We start from the raw sequence: 22936 nt of genomic DNA, 5'->3' as shown, positions 1-22936 counted from the left end.
TCTTCTCCGGCACCACGTTCAAAAGCATATGTAAAGTTACATCAGATTGAGAGGATGAAATGAGGACAGAGAGCTAAAAGGGGAAAAAAAAGAGAGAGTGCAGAAGAAAGAAGAATTTCCCATCAACTGGGCTTGGATTTAAATGCCTGATAGCCACTTAACTTTTTATCTCACTCATTCATTAATTCACTTAATCATTTAATACTTATTGAGTTCTTATAAATAATAGGCATAATAATAATAACAGTTATCAAGTATGAGTGCTCACTACCTACCAGGCACAGTACTGGGCTCTTTATGTACCTTGCTGCTGTTGTTGCTAAGTCACTTCAGTCGTGTCCGACTCTGTGCGACCCCTGAGATGCCAGCCCACCAGGCTCCCCCATCCCTGGGATTCTCCAGGCAAGAACACTGGAGTGGGTTGCCATTTCCTTCTCCAATGCATGAAGGTGAAAAGTGAAAGTGAAGTTGCTCAGTCGTGTTCGACTCTGAGCGACCCCATGGACTGCAGCTCAGCAGGCTCTTCCATCCATGGGATTTTCCAGGCAAGAGTACTGGAGTGGGGTGCCATTGCCTTCTCCGTTATGTACTTACCTATCGTATTTATATCTTATAGTTGGACACTACTATTATTCCCATTTACTGATGTGGATGTTGTGGCACAAAGAGATTGAATACCATGCCCGAGGTCATCAGCTAGTAAATGACAGAGTCAGAATTTGTATCAAGCCATCTGCTCTTAACCACTAGATATGTGCCAGCCACTGTGCTAGCCTTTGGAGATTAAAATGTACGTATGACCAGAGTCCCTGCCCTGAAAGAGTTCACAGTCTTTCTGGAGAAAGTGCAAATAATTGCACTACAGTGTGAGAAACACTACAATAAACATATGTAGAATCCAGTGATTATACAACGGAGGGAATGATTAATTCTGCTTGGGTAAGAATAAAGAGTTGATGAAATTTCAAAGGGGCAACTTGTGAGCAGGAATTTAAAGAATGAGAAGGTGATTTTTGGCAGGTAGGATAATAGTTAAAGTGGAGAGAACAGCATATTTAAGAGCTAAGGGAACTTGGAGTTGTGGCAAGGTACTGGGGAGGGAGAGGGGGCTTCCCTGGTGGCTCAGAGGTTAAAGCGTCTGCCTGCAATGCAGGAGACCCAGGGTTCGATCCCTGGGTTGGGAAGCTCCCCTGGAGAAGGAAATGGCAACCCACTCCAGTATTCTTGCCTGGAGAATCCCATGGATGGAAGAGCCTGCTGGGCTGCAGTCCATGGGGTCCCAAAGAGTTGGACACGACTAAGCAACTTCACTTTCACTTTCTTTCACTGGGGAGGGAGAGCCTGGAAAGGACTCCAAGGGTATGCTGGGCAAGTGAAAGAAGTGTAGGGAATTCTAAACAGTTTTACTGTGTTTATTAACTTTTAGGTAAGGCATGTCTCTATTAGCAAGTTATTCAACAAGATAGTCATCTACTAAATAGAATTCATTATAAATAAAATAAAATTTTAAAAATTAAATGACTTTTTCAACAGTTATTTTCACTTCAAGGGTATCACTTTCGCTTTTGGGATGTCAGTTTTAGGCCTTTGTACACACAGAGATTTTTAAAAACAAATTTCCATCTTATTACACTACATTAAAATAACTTTTAGATATTTTGACATAGATATCTGGACCAGGTACTTTCCATCTGGCTACTAGCATCAAAATTCTGGTGTTCAGAGATGATCAAACAAGGTCGGCAACATAACTTACAGAATGAAGTCTTAAGGCTTCTGTCTACGTGGTACGAAACAGAAAATCTCAGCTTGGGGAATGCTGTCTAACTTAAAATGAATCCTCACTTAGGTCCTCAGGCCCTTTCATAAAAAATCTGCGACTGGGGTCAAAGAATCCGAAAGTCCTCCTTCAGGATTTCTTACTTCTTGTCTTTAGACTCTTCCTTTCATCTCTTTCCCACACAACTGACTAAGGCAGTAAATTAGATCTCGAAAGGTACACAAGTGTTGGTAGCATCATTTCTAGTATGAGACCATTAAATAATCATGTGATAACTATGTGATTATGTATTATAGCAATCCTATGATATATAGTTTGGGCTTCCCTCATAGCTCAGTTGGTAAAGAATCTGCCTGCAGTGCATCCCCTGGAGAAGGAAATGGCAACCCACCCCAGTATTCTTGCCTGGAGAATTCCATGACAGAGGAGCCAGGCAGGCTACAGTCCATGGGGTCTTAAGAGTCAGACACGACTTAGTGACTAAACCACCACTACCATGATAAAAAAAAGTTATATATGATAAAAATGTTACAGATTATAAGAGAAAGGGTTTTTTTCCCCTCAAAATTTCCTTATTATTTTATGTGTAATCTTCAAAAAATCAGTTTAGTGCACTATAATTTACTCATTCTTTAATTTGATATTTAGATTATTTTCAATTTCATACTTTTACAGATAATGCTGCAATAAATAGCATTGCATGCATATTTTCCCCACATGTTTTTTCTTTACTATAAATTCTCGAGTGAGAGAAAAAATATTATTTTCATAGCTTTTCTGTGTATTACCATATTGCTTTCCAAAAAGGGCATGCTGTTTATAAAGGCATCAAAGATATGAATGACCAATTTAGTCACATACTTCACTGACAACAGGTCTTACAATTCAACCACAAAAACTGCTAATATAGAGACTTCCCTGGAGGTCCAGTGGTTAAGACTCTGTGCTTCCGCTGCTGGGGGCCTGGGTTTGATCCCTGGCCAGGGAACTAAGATCCCACATGCTACATGGCTCTGTCAAACACTACCAAAAATTTGCTAATAGGAATAAAAAAAATCTCAAGAAGATGTGATAGATGTATATAATGGAATATTACTCAACCATCAAAAAGAATGAAATAATGTCATTTGCAGCAACATGGATTGTCACACTGAGGGAAGTAAGTCAGATAGAGAAGCAGAAACATTGTATGAATCCTTGTATTTGGAATCTAAAACGACATGATATAAATGAACTTGTTTATAAAACAGAAACAGACTCACAGATTTAGAGAATGAATTTATGGTTGCCTGGGGGGAAGGATGAGGAGAAGGGATAGTTAGGGAGTTTGGGATGGACAAGTCCACACTGCTATATTTAAAATGGATAACCAACAAGAACCTACTGTATAACACAGGGAACCCTGCTCAATGTTATGTGGCAGCCTGGATAGGAGGGGTGTCTGGGGGAGAATGGGTACATGTATATGGATGAATCCCTTTGCTGTCCATCTGAAACTATCACAACATTATTAGATGGCCATACACCAATACAAAATAAAAAGTTTAATTAAAAAATTAAAGAAAGTAAAAAAAAGTCTCAAGTTTATTTTGACTTGCAATTCTTTGAGGGACTACAGGAATGGTCATCTCATGGGTTCTCTTGCTATATATAAAAGAAAATTTCAATTATCGCTTAAGGCAAGTCTACATAGTTATAACATAAAAGAATAAGGTGTTAGAATTTACCAGGTCTTGTTAAATATTAAAAAAATTTTTAATTCCATAAATTTAATTGATGTTATATTGTGCTAAAGTTTTCTCTGATCCTTCTCAGAATTCAAAGTTATAGTTTTAATCAGCATACCTGTTGCTCTGTTCTTTGAGATTACTTATATTTTTATGCTTTGAAACAGTATACTTATTTTTTAAAAGTTTGAATATATTAATATACTATGTAGTTTTCTAAATATTTGACATTTCAGAATGATTATTTCAAAGTTTTCATTACTATGAATAGCACTGCTATGAACACCTCTGTACAATTGTTATTCTTCCTTCTCCTGTCTCCATGTGATTATTCTCCTTGGAATGTTGTCTCAAAACTGGGATTACTAGGTCAAAGGATTTGCCTAATTCTAGCTCCAAAATCACTGCAGATAGTGATTGCAGCCATGAAATTAAAAGATGCTTACTCCTTGGAAGGAAAGTTAAGACCAACCTAGATAGCATTTTCAAAAGCAGAGACATTACTTTGCCAACAAAGGTCTGTCTAGTCAAGGCTATGGTTTTTCCAGTAGTCATGTATGGACATGAGAGTTGGATTATAAAGAAAGCTGAGCACCAAAAAATTGATGCTTTTGAACTGTGGTGTTGGAGAAGACTCTTGAGAATCCCTTGGACTGCAAGGAGATCCAACTAGTCCATTCTGAAGGAGATCGGTCCTGGGTGTTCTTTGGAAGGAATGATGCTAAAGCTGAAACTCCAGTACTTTGGCCACCTCATGCGAAGAGTTAACTCATTGGAAAAGACTCTGATGCTGGGAGGGACTGAGGGCAGGAGGAGAAGGGGATGACAGAGGATGAGATGACTGGATGGCTTCACTGACTCAATGGACGTGAGTCTGAGTGAACTCTGGGAGTTGGTGATGGACAGGGAGGCCTGGCATGCTGCAGTTCATGGGGTCACAAAGAGTCGGACACGACTGAGCAACTGAACTGAACTGAACTGAATTGTTACTTGTTGTTAACATAAGAATGCATTATTTTAATCAATTAGCTACTCTTGTTTTAAAATAGGCACTTCAGTTGAAACCAGCTGTTTTCCATTGAATCAGATGTCTATAGAGAATATTTGAGAAAAGAAGTGGCAAAAAATTTTCCAAAAGTTATTTTAAATATTTCTTCTGGGGACAAGTTATATTTTATATTTACTAACCATTGAGAAATTTGCATTGAATTATAAGGAGATCCCTTGTAGCTCAGCTGGTAAAGAATCCGCCTGCAAAGGGGGAGACCTGGGTTTGATCCCTGGGTTGGGAAGATCCCCTGGAGAAGGGAACAGCTACCCACTGACGTATTCTGGCCTGGAGAATTCCATGGGCTGCATGCAGTCCATGGAGTCACAAAGAGTCTGACAGGACTGAGAGACTTTCACTTTCACTTTATAAGGAGATCAGAAGTCATTAAGTTCAATTCCTTAACCTCTCTGAACACTTTAGTTTCTTAATGTGCAAAAAGTATGTAGCAACAGTGTTGTTGTGGAGACTGAAACAAGATAATACATGTGAAACAGCTCATTGTATGACACAGTAAATTATCAGATATACTACTCATTATTAGAATATAGCTGTTATAGTTGGCATATACCAGAGTGAAAGGTTGTATTCAATCCATTAATTTATTTGGCATTTATGTGCCAGGCATTGTTTGAGAATTTGGTATGCAAAAATGAACAGAAATACACAGCAAAGGAAACCACTGACAAAATGAAAAGGCAACCAACTGAATGGGAGAAGAAATTTACAAATGCTGTGACTGATAAGGGGTTAACATCCCAAGTATATAAACAGCTCATACAACTCAACATTAAAAAAACAAACTACCTGATTAAAAAATGGACAGAAGACCTGAATAGACATTTTTCCAATTAGGACATGCAAATGACCAACTGGCCTTTGAAAAGATGCTCAATGTCGCTAATAATCAAGGAAATGCAAATCAAAACCACAATATGATATCACCTCACACCTGTCAGAATGACTGTCATCACAATGAACACAAATAATAGATGTTGATGAGGATGTGGAGAAAAGGGAACTTTCATTCACTATAGGTGGGAATGTAAATTGGTGCAGCTACTTTGGAAACAGGAGGTTTCTCAAAAAACTAAAAATAGAAATACTATCAATTCAGTTCAGTTCAGTTGCTCAGTCTGTCCAACTCTTTGGGACCCCGTGGGCTGCAACATGCCAGGCCTCCCTGTCCAACACCAACTCCTGGAGTTTACTCATACTCATGTCCATTGAGTCGGTGACGCCATCCAACCATCTCATTCTCTGTTGTCACCTTCTCCTCCCGCCTTCAATCTCCCAGCATCAGGGTCTTTTCAAATGAGTCAGGTCTTTGCATCAGGTGGTCAAAGTATTGGAGTTTCAGCTTCAACATCAGTCCTTCCAATGAACACTCAGGGCTGATCTCCTTTAGGATGGACTGGTTGGATCTTCTTGCAGTCCAAGGGACTCTCAAGAGTCTTCTCCAACACCACAGTTCAAAACCATCAGTTCTTTTGTGCTCAGCTTTCTTTATAGTCCAACTTTCACATCCATACATGACTACTAGAAAAACCATAGCCTTGACTAGATGGACCTTTGTTGGCAAAGTGATGTCTCTGCTTTTTAATACGCTGTCTAGGTTGGTCATAACTTTTCTTCCAAGGAGTAAGTGTCTTTTTATTTCATGGCTTCAGTCACCATCTGCAGTGATTTTGGAGCCCCCCAAAATAAAGTCAGCCTCTGTCTCCACTGATTCCTTCTAGACAGTGCTTTTTCTTTTTCATTCTCCCAGTCTTTCCTCAATTTCCACTTGTCCACCTTGTTCTTTAAACTGTTTCTATGATAGATATTATAGACTTCCTTGGTGGCTCAGACACTGAAGCGTCTGCCTATACTACGGGAGACCTGGGTTTAATCCCCGGGTGGTGCAGATCCTCTGGAGAAGGAAATGGCAACCCACTCCAGTACTCTTGCCTGGAAAATCCCATGGACGGAGCAGTCTGGTAGGCTACATTCCATGGGGTCGCAAAGAGTCAGACATGACTGAGCGACTTCATGATAGATACCTCCTCAATCCTTTTATTGTTCTTAAGCAATTTTGATTACTCTGTGAAGAGGCTAGAAACGATTTCTTGTAGTCTACATCTTAAACAGGGGACATCTCTACTAGAACACTCATTCTTCTATTTATTCATTGATTTAGCCCTGAGGTTACAGAGAGAAACACCACAATCTCTGTTCTGGAGGGGAATTTAATCTAAGAGCTATATCTAAGAATGTGGCTGAGTAAAGTTCTTATCAAAGGAAAGAACAGACTTACTCATCTTTAGCCTCCAGAGAACCCGTCAGAGTTCTTTTATCTTCTTCGCCGCTCAGCTTTCTTTAGCTTTCTTTATAGTCCAACTCTCACTTCCATACATGACTACTGGAAAAACCACAGCCTTGAGTAGATGGACCTTTGTTGGCAAAGTGATGTCTCTGCTTTTTAATATGCTGTCTAGGTTGGTCATAAAACATTTCTTTCAAGGAGTAATCGTCTTTTAATTTCATGGCTGCAATCACCATCTGCAGTGATTTTGGAGCCCAGAAAAATAAAGTCTGTCACTATTTCTACTGTTTCCTCATCTATTTGCCATGAAGTGATGGGACCAGTTGCCATGGTCTTAGTTTTCTGAATGTTGAGCTTTAAGCCAAATTTTTCACTCTCTTTCACTTTCATCAAGAGGCTCTTTAGTTCTTATTCACTTTCTGCTGTAAGGGTGGTGTCATCTGCATATCTGAGGTCATTGATATTTCTCCTGGCAATCTTGATTCCAGCTTGTGTTTCTCATGATGTACTCTGCATATAAGTTAAATAAGCAGGGTGACAATATACAGCCTTGACGTATTCCTTTTCCTATTTGGAACCAGTCTGTTGTTCCATGTCCAGTTCTAACTGTTGCTTCCTGACCTGCATACAGATTTCTCAAGAGGCAGGTCAGGTGGTCTGGTATTCCCATCTCTTTAAGAATAAAACAGTAATTTGAACAGACACATGAACCCCAATATTCATAGCAGTGTTAGTTAAAATTGTCAAGGTATGGAAGCAACCTAGATGTCCATTAATAGATGAATGTATTATGAAGTTGTGGTATATATACACAAGGGCCTACTACTCATGCATTAAAAAAAAATGAAATTTTGCCATTTGCAGCAACATGGATGGACTTGGAGGGTGATACACGCTTAGTGAAATAAATCAGACAGAGAAAGACAAATACTGTATTTGTATGTGGAATCTAAAAATACAGCAAACTACTGAATACAAGAAAAAGAAACAGACCCACAGATAAAGGGGATAAACTAGTGATTACCATTGTGGTGAGGGAAGGTGGGGAGGGGCAAGAAAGGGGCAAGGGATTAATAGAGGTACGAACTATTACATACAAAATAAATAAAATACAAGGATATATAGTAAAATACAGGGAATGTAGTCAATATTTTATAATAATAACTATGAAGGGAGTATGTGCTTCCCTAGTGGCTCAAACTGTAAAGAATTTGCCTGCAGTGCAGGATACCTGGGTTTGATCCCTGGGTTGGGAAGATTCCCTGGAGAAGGGAATGGCTATCCACTCCAGTATTCTTGCCTGGAGAATTCTATAGACAGAGGAGCCTATCAGGCTACGGTCCATGTGGGTCACAAAGATTCGGACACGGCTGAGTGATTAACACTTTGACTTTCATAAATGGAATATAACCTTTAAAAATTGTGAATCACTGTTATACACCTGTAACATAATATCATAGGTCAACTATACTTTAGTTTAAATAGTTTTTAAAAAAGTAAAAGTAGTCTCTGCCTACATGGAGCTTATGTTTCAGGATATAGACAATAAACAAATATACCATGTTAGCTGGTGATTGTGTTGCAGAGTTTAAAGCAAGAGGCAGGTGGCAGAATTCCCAGCAGTCCAATGCTTAGGACTCTGCTTTCACTGCTGTGCCCCTGATGGGAGAACTAAGATCCCACAAGCTAGCCCTTCAGCTCCACCAAGAAAACAAAGAAACTCAAGAGCTTGTGTAGGGAAGCCAATAGTGCAGTCTATTACAAAGTTTAATTTCAGGGGCACTGTTTACATTTAAAAAAAAAAAAAGGCAAGGGAAAGGGGTAGTAGGCTACATGTATGGGTGTCACTGTTTTATTTAGGGTAGTCAAGCAAGGTCTCCCTAAAATGGTGACATTTGGGCAAAGACCTGAAGGAAGTGAGAGAGTTAAAAGAGAGTTCCAGATAGACTTTTACCTGCAAATATGGTTAAAAATTTGAGGACAGGAACCATTTCTTTCAGATTTTGATAACAGAGCAAAAACTATAGATAGGAGGCCTGAAATATATTGTATTCTATATTAGTTAGGTGCTGAAATAGGTGTTGTGATTATCTCTTTATTATTTCACTTAAACATCTAATTTTTTGCATGGATAATAGTTTCACCTGATTCAAACATAAAAAGTATATAAAGATCAGTGAGGGCTCCCTCTTTCTCCTGTCCCCATTCGCAGTTCCTATTGCTCCTATTAGGTTTCACTTTATCCTTTCAAAGATTTTTTTTCTCTTCTCAGGAGGTTTCAGACTGAAAACTTGAGATCATGCACCACCACACACATGGCTGCCACTCATCAGTCTCCTTGTAAGCTGATTCTGTTGGATGCTTGTCAGCTGTGAACCCGTTCACTCTCAGAAACACAAACAGGATCCCAAGAATTTTTTTTTTTTAACATGGATATGTAAACCAATACTTAGAGGGAACAAAGAAAAACATGGAACATCCAGAGATAAGGTTCCGGGAGCTTTATCTTAAAAACAACCAAACAAAAAAACAATCGTATTACCCCAGGTGCTCAAGGTTCTCCATCCACACTCAACTAGGGATCCAGAGGAATGAAAACCGGAAGTACTGTAAGGCGAACCGGAAGCATGGGGGCGACGGGGCAATAAAGGCCTTCGACTGAGGTAACTCGGAGTGGTCAATAGCTTGAGGGTGACTGTTTCAAGGCAGTCCCGATTCTTTTTCGTCTAAGGTCCATTTAAGAGTTTGACCTGCATCTCTGGCTGCTCAGGGTATTTGACTTGCCCCCAGGTCCCCTGATTTTTGCGTTGTGGCGTCTAGAATCTTCCACCCGCCGCACCTGGAAGGGTCCCGCACTGTTGGACCTCTCTCTGGGCGTCTCGTGGCTTTTCCTGAAAAGGCTGTGGAGGCTGCAGGTTAGTACGCGGGTCTTGTGTGTGTGCGTTATAGGGAAGGGTAGCCGCATCCATCTTATACGCGTACCTTAGGGTGGTTTTGTTTGTAAACATCTCGTTTGCATTTTAGAATCTGTAATCATGTTGGTCACTCTTGTGAAAAATTTAGAAGGAGTTTGGTGCTCAAAGTTAGTATCATTTCAGACTATAATGAGTCTCAATTTTCTTTGGTGGATGTTACTTTGCAGAATATTTGAAGTATCGTGCAAAAATTCTTCTCAGGCTGTGAGCAGTTACTGAAGTGCGTACATTCTTGAGGAAAATTTCTCCGGTTTTCTTTATTCTTAGGGTAATTTTATTCTGAAGTGCTTTGCACAAGCTGACTGAAATGAAATCTCCCTGAGGAAATGGCTGACCTAATCCTGATGATGCTGAATTGTGGGTTTAAATAACTCATGTTGTTGTCTTAATCTTCCTCTTAGCTTTACGTTTGGACAGTGATGTCTCTCAAAGCGTTTATGGGGACCTTTATAATTAGTTCATTTAGGGGACTTCCTTGGCAGTCCAGTGGTTAAGACTCCAGGCTTCCACTGTAGCGGGCAAGGGTTCCATCCCTGATTGAGAACTAAGATCCTGCATGGCACAAGCTGGGGCCAGGAAGAACAAACAAACAAACAAACCCAGTGCAATTCATTTAGAAAGAAAGAGCGAAGATTTCCCATCTGTTCTGTAAAGCATTCGGTCTGGTATGTAGAAGTTACTTAATAAATTCATATTGAACCAAACCCATATACTTATTATTATATGTTTGTTATACTCTTAACTCCAGAAAGATTTGTAATGATCTTAAAAAGTGTGAAGATTCCACTAAGGCTCTTCCCCTTAAATTAATGAAATTCTTTATTTTTGATTATTTGCTACTTTTCGTTGGTTATAAATGTCTGTGGCTGTTTTTGTTTGTACCTTGAATGGAAAACCAGTGCTGAAATATTCCATCCTGAAAATCAGCAAATACTGTTTGGGTGGAATTTATTCTGCAGGCCTTCACAGTTCTTTGCTGTTATTTCTTTAGCCAATTTGAGTGTTTATGATAACCCTATCTGGTTTCAGGGTTGGTTTGGAGTAGTTAGTGAATTTTTCAAAATTATATTTCTCTACTCAATTTATGAAGTGTGCAAATATAACTTGAGAGAATATTTTAATTTTTATACTGCTTCATACCATATTATCAGGAACTAACATTAATTTTTATATCAGAGTGCCACTAGGTGGCAGAATAGTGTCTTTAAATAGTTTCTTAAGTTTTGACTATGAATTTCATAACTCCTCCTGCTATCATAGTGCTATTCTGATTGCAGTAGGTATCTGTCATGCTGAATGCCAGGCACTGGACTAAATAGGCATATTATCTCATTTAATCTCATTTAATCCTAAACAACAAATCCCAAACCTTGTGACCTAGCTATTCCCATTATTCTTTTATCATCTGAGAAAGATGTGGGAAAGCGATTAAGTAATAATGCAAGGCCTATAAACTACAAGGCTGATAAACTACACAACCAATAAGTCATAGAGCCCGAATTGGAATACAGGTGCTTAATTACAACTTCTTGTTAGTCAAATTAAAGTTACTGGAAGTTTGAACAAGTGGTGAAGAACCAGCAATTAAAATGAGAAATCTGTGGATATTCTGAGAGAGGTGAGACCTGGACACTTTCTTAGTTTTTTGTTTTGCTTTTTGTGTGGATCATTTTTAACGTCTTTATTGAATTTGTTACAATATTGCTTCTGTTTTATGTTTTATCTTGAATTTGTTACAATATTGCTTCTGTTTTATGCTTTGGCTTTTTGGCCATGAGGGCATGTGGGATCTTACCTCCCCAAAGGGATCAAACCCACACTCCTTGCATTGTAAGGTGAAGTCTTAGCTACTTGACTGCCAGGGAAGTCCCTGAACATTGATTTTGTATAATGTGCCTCAAGACGGTTGGAGGTGCATGGTCAAAAGCCAGTATTTCCTAAATTGTGTTCCAAGCAGCACTAGTCCTTGGAGATGCTTCAGGAAAAAAAAATATTTCTGTAACCAGAAATGCTCTTGGAAATTTCAATAAAGGTTCTCAAAAATCCTGCAGTAAAGAAACCTGTTTAACCCAACTTTTTTGGAATATTCCACATTGAAAAATACATTTTATGTGCAGGCCAATATAAACATATATTGGGTTGGCCAAAACGTTTGAGTTTTTCTGTAAGATGTTATGGAAAAACACAGACTCATTTTTGGCCAACCCAATACTTACACCTGAAATAAAATACTAAAATACACATGAAGAAATACTTACTTTATATTTTCTATTTTTTCCAGTCTTTTTAAAAAAAATGGTAAATATCTGTTGATATTTATTCTTCTATTAGTCCTGCTAATAGTTGAATGATGAGAGGATGAGATGGTTGGATGGCATCACCAACTCTATGGACCTGAGTGTGAGTAAGCTCCCAGAGTTGGTGATAGACAGGGAAGCCTGGTGTACTGCAGTCCATGAGGTCGCAAAGAGTCAGACATGACTGAGTGACTGGATTGAACTGTGTAGTTGAATGGACACAGTGTTTCTTGCAGGGAAATTATTCCTGATAATAATTCAGGCAAAGTAAGAACATAGGAAAAATTTTATTGATAGAATTCCCCAAAATACATTCTTTGGAACACATATTCCCCAGAATATTAATTGATATTATGAATAATCAAAAAAGTGTTTCCTGATCAAGATAAACTTGGGGGATTTAGGTTAAAGTTAAACCAATTCTACCTATACTAGTGGTACTATTCATTTCTAAGATGAGGAGTTAGTATTCAGTGTTTCCCAGATTTATTTGACCATGGAACCTATTTTTAGAGGTTTACCTTGTGACCATTCGAATACACTTTGGGAAACGATCATGTTGATAATTAGGGCCAAAATGTTTTTGTTGTAATGTATGCGTTTCAGGTGAAAATCTTTGTTGTAAATTATTCACCTAAGTTTTATAACTCATTTATCCTATTTGCTGGTATTGACATGGCAGAAAATATGTCAGAAAGCCTTTCAGCTTCTTAGTTTTCTTCTTACCCATGGAAACTTTCTGTTAATAAGAAAAGTCTTTATGAAATTCTCTGGTACTGGTAAATTTCATATAAACAAAAACTTTTATTTTCAGTTTAAATTCAGTGAGCAGTAAATTTCCAGGTGTGTTAGAGTGAGCCACGTGAAGACATTTTGGCAATTTTTGTTTCATATTTGGGAACATTTGGAGTTTAGTTAAAGGTTAAATGTTTAAGAAATGTGTAAAGGATTTTCCTACACTTTATTTATACGCTGAGCAAAATCAGTGCTTATGTACTTGATCCAAAGTTGTTTTAGATTAGTTGAATTTATGGTACCTGTAATAGTTTATTTCATGTTTGGTTCCATAATAATTGTTAGGGAGAGAATTTCCAGTTCTCTCTTTTACACATCTCAGACCATTCATTTTTAGAATTTAAGTATTCTGACTTTACAGGATTTGTATATGAAATGCCCACTCCTTTTCTTAAATCAAGAAGAAATTTGGCAAAGTTTTTTTTACTGTAAATAGAGAATATTTTACTCATAATAGTGTAAAAATTTTCTGTAAGAAGTTCAGTGTTTTGGTAGCTACACATAATTGATAGAAAATTGGAAGAAATACTTACCAGGTGTTCCCATAGTGCATTTCTCACTGGAGCTTAAGAAACCTGTAAACACAAAACAGTTAATGAAAAATAACTTTTGTGGCAGCATTATCAATTGACATACAAGATTATGTGAACTAGACAATAAGAACAGAGCAGTATACACAGTAAGGTACTAATCTTATGGGCAGCAAGTACAGGAGCAATTGGTGAAAAATAGATTTGTAAGAAAGTTTTATGGAAGAAATGGAATTTGATCTGATTTTTGTTTAAATATGTTTAAACAGAAAAAGTAGAGAAAGACCTTCTATGTTAGAGAGTTGAATGTGTGATGATGTTAATCAGTTCAAGTTCCTTAACATGGCTTGAATATCCTCAAGACCTGCCTGCCTGTCCTCTCTCTCTCTCTCTTTTTTTTTTTGGTCCTTTTTTTTTATTGTGAGAAAATAAACATAAGATGAAATTTAATGTTTTAAAATATACAGTTCAGTAGCATTACAGACATGCACGTTGTTGTACCAACACCACCATTCATGTCCAGAATTTCAACTTCTCAAACTGGAACTCGCAACCCATTAGACAATAACTTTCCATTCCCTCTTTCCCATTCTTGGCAATAACCATGCTACCTTCTGTCTCTGTGAATCTGACTACTCCTGGTATCTCATATACATGGAATCCTACAGAATTTGGCCTTTGCCCCTGGATTATTTCATGTAGCTTAGTGTCTTCAAGATTCACTTACATTGTAGCACGTTTCAGAATTTTTTTTTTAAAGGCTAAATAATGTTCCATTGTATGTATAGACCTAGAGCTTTGTAGTTTTCCCTCACAGAGATCTTGTACATATTTTGTTAGATTTATACCTAAATATTTTGTTTCCTTTCTTCTTCTTTCTTGGTGCTGGGTTTTTAGTGTTATTATTATTTTTTGTTCTGTTTCTTGGTTTTTAATTCTAATTGATTACTGATCTATAAGAAAGCTATTAGCCAGCCACTGCACTTAGTTTGATGCTGCACTTCCCCTCCCTAACCATCCTTGGCTCAAGGCAGCACCAAAGGAGTCCAACTCCCATAACCGAGAGCATCACTTCCCCCCAAGAAGCCCCAGGCTCCCACACACCTGCAGGGGAGCAGACGGGCACTCTCTCAGTCTGAAGCAATCTCTCTTATCTGGTTCATGCTGAAATGTGCAGAAACAGGCTAACACCCACCCAGTAATGAGAGAGGGAAGTTTAGGGGTCCTCACCTAACATGCTCAGATACTCGGTTGTGTCCGATTCTTTACAACCCCATGGACTGTATAGCCCACCAGACTCCTCTGTCTATGGGATTTTCCAGGCAAGGATACTGGAGTGGGTTGCCATTTCCTTCTCTATGCCTGCCCTCTCTTTTTGTATTTAATCACATGATCTTTTTTCTTTAAAATGTTTGAATTTCTTCTCTTCTGTCCCCTACTTTTCCTTGATTGTGTGCATGCTAAGTCACTTCAATTACTTATGACCTTAAATCTCACTTAATGTTTCATTTTGTGAAAACTGCTTATTAACAACCTCCTTTCAGTGTCCTATCTTTTTGCCTTTTCACACTGTTCATGGGCTTCTCAAGGCAAGAATACTGAAGTGGTTTGCCATTCCCTTCTCCAGTGGACCATGTTTTGTCAGAACGCTCCACCATGATCTGTCTGTCTTGAGTGGCCCTACATGGCAAGGTTCATGGTTTCATTGAGTTAGACAAGGCTGTGGTCCATGTGATCAGATTGGTTAGTTTTCTGTGATTGTGGTTTTCAGTCTGTCTGCCCTCTGATGGAGAAGGATGAGAGGCTTATGGAAGCTTCCTGATGGGAGAGACTGACTGAAGAATTGATGCTTTTGAACTGTAGTGTTGGAGAAGACTCTTGAGAGTCCCTTGGACTGCAAGGAGATCCAACCAGTCCATCTTAAATGAAATCAGTCTTGAATATTCATTGGAAGGACTGATGCTGAAGCTGAAACTCCAGTATTTTGGCCACCTGATGCGGAGAACTGACTCATTTGAAAAGACCCTGATGCTGGGAGAGATTGAAGGTGGGAGGAGAAGGGGATGACAGAGGTTGAGATGGTTGGATGGCATCACCGACTCAATGGACACGAGTATGAGTAAACTCCAGGAGTTGGTGATGGACAGGGAGGCCTGGCGTGCTGCAGTCCATGGGGTTGCAAAGAGTGGGACACGACTGAGTGACTCAACTGAACTGAACAACCTCCTGCTTTCCAAATCAGTTTGTGTCAGTAAGAACTACCCTCCTATCCTTCAGCCAAATTTGATTTCCCTTTACTCAGGTCTGTCTCATGAACTGTTTCTTGAATTCCTCAATAGACTAAAATCTCTTCTCTGAAGGTTAATTAAATCAGAGTTTTACAGCTAGAAGTAGCACTAGACATCATCTGCTTCAATTTGCTATTGTACTTATAACTATTTGGGTAATGAGACAGGATATTTACGAATTAACAGTCAAATTATAATTTAAATTTAGCTTAACATCCTTATTTTATAGGTGAGTAAGTGAGGCTTGGGCGCTGTGTATTTTGAACCCTTGAGAATGAAAGTTGAAAGTGTTAGTTATGTCCAACTCTTTGGGACCCCATAGCCCACCAGGCTCTTTTGTCCATGGAATTTTCCAGGGCAAGAATACTGGAGTGGCTAGCCATTCCCTTCTCCAGGGGATCTTGCCAACTCAGGGACTGAACCCAGGTTTCCTGCATTGCAGGCAAATTCTTTACCATCTGAGCCACCAGGGAAGCCCCTTAGTAAACCCTTTTTTATCTATCATGTCTTTTATATCATGCCTAGTGTTATCTGTCTGGGTTTATACTTGTTTGAATAAATGTTTTATCTACCTTTCTAGACTTTGATGATAAAAACCATTAACTCACATTTGTATCACTTGCAGTTTCTTGAACAGAGAGATGCATTTAATTATCCTCTGATTCTTTGCTATCTCTATATAAGAAGTCTAATTTAAAAAATCCATAGTGGACACTTTTCCCGTTTTTCTTCATTACATAATTATTCTTCCCTATGATATCCTTAAGATGTCTTAGGATATAAACACATATATTTTAAGATATCTTAAGATACACATACAGTTTCAGGAAACACTTTCACCACAGCATGCAGTGCAACAAAATTGAGTGCCTGACTGCAGTAAATTATTGTATAAGGCAGTATAAGGAGGGAGGTCGTCACTCAGGCCCTTTGCTCAGTTGTATGACTTGTACCTCTCAACTTTTGTCCTATCTATTAAATATATGCTATGTAATTAGATGCTTTAAAGAAAAAAAAAAAGAATTGGCCACTAGTCTCACTACTCAAAAGGTAATAGCTAACACACAGTTATTGCTAATACAAGGTAGAATGTGAGTGCAAATTTAATCAGTTCCAGTTTGGCACTGTGTAGTGTGGAACGTAAAAAACCCTTTGGTTCTTCACTTTCAGAGGGAATACACTCTAGGATATGTTTGTTATGATTATCATACTGTTACAAATGGTCCTGATGGAGTTAAGGTGATTTTCCAGTGAATCTTGTAGCAATCCAAGATTAGATACTTAAATAGTGATTGTGTATTTTTAAATCCTGTTTTGTTCATTTTTTCTCAGTCTTTTTCAATCTGTACACACTAATTAATGAATGCAGTTTTTTACATATGAGCTCACTTTTTTGACATGTCATTCATGTTTTACACAAATATTAATAAATTACTTATGAAGGAGACATGCTTACAAAATTGATACAGCATTCAGTTCAAGTCGTAAGAGTATTTCCAATAATAAAAAGCATGATGAAAAGCTAACTGTGGGCTATTTAAGGAAAAAAAGGAAACTTGGAACTACAGGTTTTTAACAAAGAGTTTTGTGGGAAAACTCTTGAAGTTTTAGTAACTGAAAAATCAAATTTTTGTTAAATATTTGTAAAGCTGTTTTTGATGATTTTGTTTATACTCTGAATGTTTTAGCTAATGTCAAAGACTACCAATTGTTATTATGTGAAATGATAGTGTGAAATTGATGCTGTTATAGTATAACAATAAGGACGTGACTCATGTATTTTATGTACCACATGCATTCAACTGTAGTGACAAATGGCTTCATGCTGTGTGATTAAATGCATATTAGCGTTTGCCCTAGGCATTTGATTATTACCATCTTTACTTCATTACATTACCACACTGTATGGCCATATAATTTATAAGATAATACACACATCACTTTGTTGCTGATAGGAATTATTCTGTTTTATGGATGGTGTCCTTTAATTTTGCCTTTCATGGATTATAAAATTGGTTAATATCTGCTGAAGTGAATCACTGGAGAAGCAAATAAAGATGTTGGCCTCAGGTCACAGTGTCATTTGTGATACTGGCAAAATCTTACAGGCTCATTTATCCCTGTACATGATTGATAACAGCATGGGTTAAATAGAGAAAGCTTTGCTTCTATTAAAGGATCATCATGAATGAAGACCTCCCACTTAAAAGTCAGGCATGATGAGAAGACAAGAGACTATCTACAGGTCAAATTAAATAACTTAAATAATTTAAGTAGAATGACAGTGTAATTTGTCCATTCTATGTTATTACTCTGACCCCTATCAGAATTGTAGGCTAACTTTCTTTCTTCTGTAGAGTATTTAAAATGTAATTTTTAACAAATACTTACAAAGGTAAAAAGGCCTGTAGAGCTCTTAAATTGTGGTAAAATATAGATATTTTTTATGTGCTTCTGAAAAAAAACTCTTTTTTAAAAACACTGCAATACTTGTAAAATACTGAATCAAGTTATATGGTGAATGCTGAGGTAATGCTTTAGGCATTTTATAGTATTATGATGTTATTTAAAATATTTTAATAATATAGATAAATGTAAATATAGTTCTTATTATCAACCTGTATTTACAAATACTATCAATAAATTTATTATAATAAACTTCTATAAATGAACTATTTACAAGACTTTGTTAGTAACACTACAATGCTAAATGTTAAAAATAAAGATGCAGTCAGCATTTTTTAATGACTGCTTTCCTATATGGAATCATTGTTTGAGTTTAGCTCTTCACATTGTCTGTCAGGGTAGGGAAGCCCTAAGCATTTTTGGATAATAAAACCAGTATTGAAATGTGAGAATGTTTTGATCTGTTAAGAGTAAAATATGGATGAAACCTCAAATACTACATGTCTACTGTAAATGACCAAAGAGGTGTGTTTAGAGCATAAAAACATTCTCATTTCTTGTTCATTAGCTGTTGAACCCTTACTATATATATGCCGGGACTTTAATATACTACCTCATTTAATCCTCACACCCTGTAAAATAAGTATCCCTGTTTATAGATGAAACCGAGACCCAGAGAAGTCATACAGGTGGTAAGAGACAGAATCTGAACCCACATCTGTTGGGGATTCTTAAAGGAATCTATAAGGGTGGATATGTTGTTTTCAAAGTACATTATAAAAATCTGTATTTTACCACAAATCTTCAAAACTAGTGTATTTCTCACTTTATCAAGCTGGTTGTGTCATACTGTGAAAGCTGTTTTTGGATTGTGACTCTCAGTAAAAAATACATTTCACATTATGATCCAGCACACATACATGTGTTTGCTGCTGCTAAGTCGCTTCAGTCGTGTCCGACTCTGTGTGACCTCATAGACGGCAGCCCACCAGGCTCCCCGTCCCTGGGATTCTCCAGGCAAGAACACTGGAGTGGGCTGCCATTTCCTTCTCCGATGCATGAAAGTGAAAAGTGAAAGTGAAGTTGCTCAGTCGTGTCCGACTCTGTGTGACCCCATGGACTGCAGCCCACCAGGCTCCTCCGTCCATGGGATTTTCCAGACAACAGTACTAGAGTGGGTTGCCATTGCCTTCTCTGACATGTGTCTGCATTTACATATAATTAAGACAAAAGTTATGAAATTTCTCACATGTGACAATTGCTGGTATATTCTATTCTGTTCTTTTCTGTTCTTTTTCATGGTAAGAATTGCCACTTGCACCTAAACTGATTTTATATCTCTCTAAGCATTCTCAACTGCAGTAATTCTGAACCAACTTAAAACATACATGATAAAGTTTTTTCCTCCATCATAGAATTTATGTGTACATTTCGTAGAAAGCAGAACGAAGGGGAAAACAACACTCATATCTTGATAATTGAAAGACAACTGCAGATAACATTTTGATGTATTCTCTTTCAATATTTTTTCCAATGGTATTTATATGTGTTGTTTTAACTATGATGGTTATATTATTTTGGATCCAAATTTTAAAAATTCAGTGTTTTATCAAAGTTAGGTGTGCATGTAATGGAAAGAATTAAACATTTTTTATAAGGTTTGTTCAGAAAAGCAGTAATCTCCCTTGCCATTTCCTCCTTTCCAGAGCAACTACTATAAACTGTTTCAGCTGATTCTTTATACATTTACTTCCACAGCTCTAAATAATATACTTACCACTACTACTGCTTCATTTTCCCATTAGGCATTATTAAATGACTGTCCATAGTTTTCTTATTTAGAGTTATATTATTATGGCTGTGTAAATGCTCTTCATAGCTGAACCATTGTAGTATGCTATGATTATCTTTCCTTTCTTATATAACATTCTCCTCAATTGCATTGTTTTGTTTTCCCCCTTTCGTTAGTTTTTAATATATCCATCAGACTTTCTCGTCAAAATTCTGAGAAAACTTCAGACTTTTATCAGTTATATAAAATTCCTGTTAACGACTTAAAAACAATTGATAATCTGTTAACTTCATCCTTTTGAGGAACTTTCTACCAAAGCTTACTACAGCTCCAGTCTGGACTGGTTGCTTTCTAGGTTTTGCTGTACCAGTGTCATCTTGCTATCTCCCTTCACCATTCCAGGAGTTCCTTCCTCTTTCTCTGTTGTATAGGGTCCCCTGTTTCCTGGATCCCATACCTTTCTCCTTCAGAAAAATCTTTGAAGTGGCTATCTGAGAAAGGATGCAGGAAAGATAAATTGTTTTGGACACTGCATGTCAGAAAAGATCTTTTACCTTCACACTTGGTGTGGCTGTTGAAATTCCAATTTTGTAATGATTTCCCCTTAATTTTGAAGGCTTAGCGTCTTTATTTTCGCTTTCATTGTAGATACTGAAAAATTCTGATGTAATTCTTCTTCCTTCGTATGGAAAAAAGTCTTTTCCTTTTCTGGAAGCGTATGGGATCTTTCCATTTTCTCCAGTGTTTTGTTATTTCACCATGTTGTGTGTCTTGGTCCCAGCTCTTAATGAGCTCTTTGTGAACTCCTGTTTTTTAGTTCTGTGAAAATTGATTTTGAAAATTTTTGATTTGTTCTCCTCCATTTTCTCCCTTGGCTTATTTTGGACTTCTGGGGTACAGTTAATTGGACCTTCTGAATTATCCTTTTTTTTGCTTCAATTTTATATTTCTTTGACTTTCTGTTCTTTTTTCTAAGATTTCTTCAATTTGCCTTCCAATTCTTCTATTGAATTTTTCATCTCTTTATCTTAATTTTGAAAAGAACCGTTCTTTCTGTGAATTTTACTTTAGCATCTTCCTTTTTTTTTTTCCTGTGTATACTCTTAATAAGACTATTATGTTTCTTTTGAAAGAATTCCATCTGCTTAATCTTTGCTTCCTTTAAATTGCTTTTTAAATTTTACTGTTAGATTTTGCTTGTCTTTGAAATTAGACACTTGCCCCTGAAAGTCTATTGATCTTTGGCTCTCTGCTCTGTATTTAAGATCGGAGTACCAAAAAAGCGAATTGGAAGCTCTAGATCTGGGCTACCTGTGCTCAGTCACTCAGTCATGTCCAACTCTTTGCAACTCCATGGACATGGAGTTTTCCAGGCAAAAATACTGGAATGGGTTGCCATTTCCTACTCCAGGGAATCTTCCCGTCTCTTGCACCGGCAAGTGGGTTCTTTACCACTGCACCACCTGGGAAGCCCTTAGATAAATGGTTAGGGCTTATGACTGTGGCCTTCATTTTAGTGTAACCTGACCAGAACATTTTGTGAGCAAACTCCCAGTGTCACAGTCCTTTGTCTTTTCTCTTGGCCAGTCAAATCCTTGAAAACACGCTCAGTCTCCTCCTTTGAGTGCTGCCTATCGTCAGGTGTGCAAGCCCTGTAGAGGAAGAAGGCTTGTCAGCCAGGGGTGTCTCAAAATTTGGTAAATGACTTTTCAAAATAATAGCCATCCCCCATCCCCACCCTCACCCTTTTTGGCTGTGCCTGTTATCTCCTGTTGTAGAGACTCTGTTTTATCATCTTCAGAACAACTTCTAATCTGTCCTGGTAAGGGAAGGGAGAGAGGGAATCTGTGGGTGTAAAGTCTTCTTAAATAGACTTTCAAGCAGTTGTTTCTGTTTTTGGCTTATGTTCCCTTTATCGTTACTTTAGAGAGCCCTAGTTTCACCAGACTGTTTGTTTCAAGAGGTGGGAAAGGACAGACTAGGAAGGGGCTGGAAAAGGGGGCACATGATATAAACCAAATTGCTTCTTAGGTTTTCCTGTTCCTGGCTTTACTTTTATAGGTCTTAAAAATATTACTGCTCCCCTGTCTGCCTGCCCCAAACCAAATTTTTGTTGGTTTTGTCTCATTTCTCATTCTTTTTGGTCAAAGGGTTTATGCCTTAAATTGGTCACTGTCATTTATGGGGGATGAGCTAAATGCCTGTGTTCAACCCACTATGTCTAACTGAACGACTCTGAGTCCCGTTGTTTTTGTTGATATTTTAACAAAACATTATAATGTAAATATTTTCTGCTATTATAAACTGTACAAACACATTTTTGAGAGGTGATATAATGTAGTGGTTAGGAATGAAGCCTAGAATCTGGTTACTGGATTCATAGCTTAGTTCCACCCCTTCCTGTGTAACCTTGGGCAAGGTACTCCATCTCTTTTTGCCTTCAAAAAGGCATTTCAGAAATGGAAATACTAACAGTAAATATCTCATAATGTAGTTTGGTGAACTAAATATAGTGTTAAGTCTTGCATATAGTATTGTTGTTCAGTTGCCCAGTTGTGTCTCACTCGTGACTACATGGACTGCAGCACACCAGGTCTCCCTGTCCCTCACCATCTTCCGAAGTTTGCCCAAGTTCATGTCCATTGTATTGGTGATCCCATCCAGCCATCCCATCCTCTGACACCTTCTTCTCCTCCTGCCCTCAGTCTTTCCCAGCATCAGGGACTTTTCCAGTATGTCAGCTGTTCGTATCAGGTGACCAAAATACTGGAGTTTCAGCTTCAGCATTAGTCCTTCCAGTGAGTATTCAGGGTTGATTTCCCCTAAGATTGACTGGGTTGATCTCCTTGCCATCCAGGGGACTCTCAGAAGTCTTCTTCAGCATCACAGTTCAAAGGCATCAATTCTTGCTGCTCTGCCTTCTTTATGGTCCAGCTTTCACAACTATATGTGACCACAGGGAAGACCATAACCTTGACTATATGGACCTTTGT

The sequence above is a fragment of the Bos javanicus genome, chromosome 15 (genome assembly GCF_032452875.1).
Source record: "Bos javanicus breed banteng chromosome 15, ARS-OSU_banteng_1.0, whole genome shotgun sequence".
Classification (NCBI taxonomy): Eukaryota; Metazoa; Chordata; class Mammalia; order Artiodactyla; family Bovidae; genus Bos; species Bos javanicus.
This window is presented reverse-complemented; position numbering follows the sequence as displayed.